This window comes from Lepisosteus oculatus, unplaced genomic scaffold, assembly GCF_040954835.1.
Source record: "Lepisosteus oculatus isolate fLepOcu1 unplaced genomic scaffold, fLepOcu1.hap2 HAP2_SCAFFOLD_87, whole genome shotgun sequence".
NCBI classification, from domain to species: Eukaryota; Metazoa; Chordata; class Actinopteri; order Semionotiformes; family Lepisosteidae; genus Lepisosteus; species Lepisosteus oculatus.
The window spans coordinates 620,287-625,823 of record NW_027168425.1 but is presented as its reverse complement, the minus strand read 5'-3'; the positions used below and the strand labels follow the sequence as shown (position 1 = coordinate 625,823).

At 43.7% G+C, this 5,537-nt stretch overlaps 1 non-coding gene across 1 annotated transcript; it reads right to left on the bottom strand.

The window, feature by feature from the left end:
• Positions 1-630: 630 nt before the first annotated feature.
• On the bottom strand, positions 631-703 carry trnar-acg (transfer RNA arginine (anticodon ACG)). Its single transcript has one exon. It is a non-coding gene; the product is annotated as a tRNA-Arg (tRNA).
• Positions 704-5,537: the final 4,834 nt, after the last annotated feature.

The window sequence follows — 5,537 nt, the reverse complement described above, 5'->3', positions numbered from 1 at the left end:
CTCTTACTGTGCATGACGTGCAACAAATGTAACCACAGAAATTGCATCACGCTTTCATGTATGCTATTGCACACACCAACGTTGCCTAGATAGAAAACCGAAATAGCCGTGGGTTTGCTTGCTGGTCTGAAGGATCTCTCTTCGAATCTCTATCATTTGTCAATGGAAGTAAAAGGCGCTGCAATCTGATACGTTCAGAATCAAACCCGCAGCTGTTGTTCGACTTTATTTCTTGACTAATTACAACTGAGTGTCGCATGAGCAGTTACATAAACTTGTCTGGTATATTTGAACACAAATGCCGTTCTTCAATTAAAACTAACAGTACATTGTCAGGGACATTCAGTTCTATACAAACAAGAGACAGACGAGAATATTTCTACCGTTCATGTGGACTACGTGTTGACTTACTGATCGGAATAATTGAAAGGTTCGGGCTCATAGCCGATGCAGTGCGTGCTAATTAGAACAGCAACGCTGAGCTCTCAGCACCGTACTGAGCCCAGGTGTTTTTCTAAAGCTGTCAGGTGCAGTTCATTTACATGAAGGAAATCTCTTACTGGGTACGATTACAATGCAGTAAGTAGCATAGACTACTTAGGGAGTAGCGCGATGCGTTTAAAAACGACCCGAGCCAGGCAGGAGTCGAACCTGCAATCTCTTGATCCGTAGTCAGACGCGTTATCCATTGCGCCACTGGCCCTGGTGTGACACTGCAGGACTGTAACCCAGTGAGATCAGCACTGCAACTAGTAAAATATTACCCCCGGTCCATTCTTTTCCAAAAGTGAGAAACACCTGTTTTCTACATTTTGTCTGTTTTAAAACCATATCTCATTAAACCAAACCAAGAGTTTGTCTTTTGCACTGATATTCTGATTCATTTCGATTTCAAAGAAAAAAAAAACATTATCTTCCAAAGCATCATAAAATTGTCCATTCTTCCAGACTCTACTTCTCTCTTGTAGTAGTACAGCAGACCTTTCCAGGTGAGCAGATCACAGAGTCCGAAATATGCTTCCTCCATCAAGTAAAGTACCTGAACATGACTCTGTCTTCATAAAAGCGCCCCTGTAATAAAGAAATTAAATCTGAAATCAAGAGGGAAGTTTCCTACTGAAGTTCAATAAGTCATCAATTTTAACCTAGCAACACATTAAAGGCTGCATCTATACAAGTACGATTCTAGAAATGCTCACCAGATTACGTTTTAAGAAGGAACTGCGCCTCAGGTTCCGCCGAGATCTTAACTTGGATGGCAGGATTCAGAGTCCGGAGTGCGGACTGATGGCGCACGGAGGGTCCACATACTGTGGATCCCTCAGTTTTCTTGCGCGTGTTTAAACCGCCAGCGTGTGACTCCCCTGTCCCCGTGACCTCATTGCTCTGCTCTCGCCTCTGTGCAGCTGAGCCCAACTCATGGTAAAGTGGAAAACAATATGCCCTCAAAGTGGGATTTACTCTGGATCGAGGATAGATGTCACCTTTTTATCGTTGAACAGGATGTATGTGATGTGGCGACTAGGTTCAATTTTGTATCCTTTTAAAAGATTAAGGACTGGGGTGAGCGTGATTTACAACCCTTTCAGCTAAGAACCCGACATGAGCACCGTTTAAGCTGCATAGACTCGGTCGTTTAACTCTTCTCCATTAGCAGGGTTAAGGTTAAAGAAAAAAAACATTGCTGACTTCTTTTTTTTTGCCAGCCGCTAGCGCTGATTAGCAATGTTTGTATTTCATGTTTTGCAAGTTGCATCCATTTTAAGAAAAACAAGTCGCGTTAAAGACAGGAAATGAATACTTGCATTTAATTAAGTCTAGCTGTAGGCGGTTGTCTGTAAGGACCAGTTCTGTTCAAGAAGACAGAACAAAGAAGGCACCACTGGGATTCGGACTCAGGATCTCCTGTTTAAGAGACAGGTGCTTTAAGCAACTAAGCCACGGCACCCCGGGAGCGCTGTCCTTTTGCAGCCACTTGGACACACCACTCAGACACATCTGCATTCGGTGTGTGCTCCGCCTGCTCGCTGAGCAAGTTGCCACCTTTACATACAATAGCAACATCGACACCAAGAGAAAGGATGACAAATGGCTTTTATCTTTAACTTTTCACGTCCAAGGAGCTCAATGTGCTTTCTGTGTACAACAGGGCCTCTGAACTCCACACTGGCCACTGAACCACAGCAGTGGCGTGCTGGCTTGACATCTCCCAAGGAAAATGTTGAAATCGCATGTGGAACAGGAAAATGACCCTCGAGTATGAGGGAAAAAAATGAAAAAGATCATCTGGAGCGCGCTAGCTCATGTCCGGACAGTCCAGTTTCCCCGACGAGGCGATGGCGATGGAGTGCTAATCCATTGTGCTCTGCACGCATGGGTTCAAATCCCATCCTAGTCGCTCTCCATGTCTGACACGTGTGCCTGTTCGACATTGGCCCTCCTGTCGTTTGCTCCGGTACTAGAGCCGAACATTTTCTAGCGGTGGCTGAACATGGTATAGTAGGTTAACGTCGGTATCGAGCAGTAACAGTAACAGTATTTACGTGCCGCTGCTGCCAAGTGGCTCTGGGTTGAGACTGCGTTTTCACTTACTTGCAACGCAAAAGGAGAAAGCGATTTTTGACAGTCTCTCGAGAGACTGCGCTAGGTGTTTAGGCATAGACTTTGTCAGTTCCCCCTGGGATGATGGCCTCTCAAATAGCTTGTGATTCCTCTAGACGTTTATACAGTAGAAGCCTGCTTCGTGGCTTAAATCCAAGCTAAGGAAACGAGTTAGAGGTCTGTTACGACCCCAAGTGTCTAGGGGTAAAGGGGTGTATCATTTAGGATAATTCTTTTGGAAGCAGGGGGATTCTGGTGAGGGAGTAGTAAGCGTGATAAGGGTAAGGAACTAGAGTGGTGCCAAAGAAAAGAAAATAAACAAAATGGAGCTGGCTAGGACAGTGAGGGAAAGCTAATCTGACTACAAAAGAAAACCCGAAACACACGGTCTTCGGCGTCTTCAACACCCTAGCTAACCTGCACTGACTACCCAAAACCATACAAGACAAATGGCACTCACCCGTACTAAACTAGTGTACTAATACAAAGTCAACTAAGTGTGTAAGTGTACCCAACAACCTAAACTAACCTTATATACAAAAGTTCACACAAAAACACAAGTGAACCAGGAATACAAATAAGGGAAAACAAGAGTAATAAACAGGAGCAGGGTACAAAAGAACACAAAAGTTGAACATGTAACACTGGGGCAAGGGAATGACAAAACAAGGAAGAACACACAAACAAATGAAAGAACAAAGAAACTAATGTAAACCAACAAAACAACAAAGCCGAAGCTATACCAAAATACACAAACACAAAGCAAAACAAACCAACAAACGAAGCCGAAGCAATAACAAGAAGCAAAGCGAAGCAAAGCGAAAACCAAAACCAAACGGGACCGAAGTCAAACGAAAGGCCTCTTCTTTCTGAAAGCCTCCATGTTATATAGTGAATAAGATGTGTTCTGATTGGCTGAGGGCTGTTTGATGATGACATCATATTGAAACTGTGGTGTGATGGTTGACATTGTTTTACATAACAGAAAAAACACACACAGAACACACACTGGGACGTAACACCCCCACCCATAAAAACAAACATCTAATGTTTGGACAATGAAGACAAAACCAATCAAACAATATGCTATACTCTACCCCCAGCCAGGTCATTTCCAAGAATAAGAGTTACTCCATTAACAGGTAGCGAAGGACATACCCCAACTCTAACAAATCCAGTAACTAAACCACATTGTAGATGTACACAGTGTAAAGGCACTTTCATAAAACCCATTTCGATGCCTTGAACTAATACACTCGAACCACAGAAAGATTTATCAGACAAAGGCAGTGCATCCACAACAATAAATGACTGGGCTGCTCCACTATCTCTAAATATTTGAATTGTTTTCTGGTCTTCTGGTTTACCTTGTAGCGGCGAGGCTTATTAATAAGAAATAATTAAGTGTTTCTGAGCTTTCCCAAATTATTTCTCTGTTCATCTCTGTGGTGCAGCCACAGAGAAACTATTCATGCAAGCTGATATAAGGTTTGATTAGGACAGCTCCCAAAGGGGGATGCACTTAGCTAAGCCTGGCTATCATGATCAATGGTCATCCATTGGTGCCTATCTGTCTAGGGAGTGCCAGTTGGACATCTGGACTGCATTCCTAAGTGTCAGGAGTAAGTGACTCATATCTCACCTTGATCAACCAATCAGGGACTGGTAGGGCCGAGTAACCCACATGGGACTCTGATGCCCATGGAACTTTCAACCAATCAATGAGCTGAAGTTCCTCCAGGTAAAAACAGGCAACACAGAGAGCCTGAGAGATTCAACAAGATTCGGCTTCAGTAAGATTCAGTAAGATTCTGGAGAGGATTCTGTGGACTGTTCTAAAGGGAATTCAAAGGAGAATTCCAGGGCAGGACGGCCCAGGAGCAGAAGGATCCCAAGGGCAGGACATTCTCGCAGCGCGCCTCCTGACCATCCTGAGACTCAGCCCGGACAACCACGGAACGGCCAGTGTGTCCGAGTGCCAGAACTTTCCTTTGTTCTAAGAGTCTAGAGCGGAGGTTGCCAGAGACTAACCAGAGGATCCACTCGAGGTTAGCACCAGCAGCAAGCCTCGTGAACAGGTCGGAACTGTGGACAGCTGAATCACTATTCAGAACTAGCTCTTCATCAGGAACGAACAGGTCCTCTTCCTGACTTGCTGGGACCCACAGTCATCTTTTCTCCTGTGCACAAACTTTGCTAGTTAAAGCCAACAGTGAGCATCAGCAGCGCATCGTTGCAAGCCGCACATCACAGCCTGGCACCGAGCCAGAGAGCGCGGATTTGACAGCAACAGCCTGCAACTGTTTCTTTGTGCCCGCAGGAGATCTGAATCCCCAGAAATTGGATGAGTATTCAACTTCAATGCATTACAGCTCGAGAATTCAATTGTTATCCCAACCAGTTGATATCAATTTATTTCCTAAGAGTTATGTACTTGTTTTGAGTATCTAATGTAGAAGTTGTAACCAAGTTCAATTACGAAACGGTATAAATGAATGATATACTGAACGTATGTCCTCTTGATATGTGTAACACTTAGTAACTGACTGAATATATACCTTTTGTATTCTGATAACCCTCTCGATAAGATCTGTTAGGTTTACATGCATATTCTATGTATTAATAAATGTATCCTCGTGTATTAGTACCTGTGTGTGTGCGTTGTTTGAGTTATGTCGCATGGTTGGATTCTAAAGCCATCAAAAGAATCAACTTTGTGATTTACTGCTACAATTAATAATTGTCTCAGTAAATGCCCAAACCCTACAGAACTGGTGCCTTCAGAGAGCCACTATGATTACATATTTGGCGTCCCTGAGCCGGTTTTCTTACAACCTGTTAGCGAAATGAATCCTTCCATAATAAATGGTTCATAACTAGGGTCAGGGAGACTGTTTTCACTAGACAAAGGAATAGCAGAACGGGAGACAGTCTTA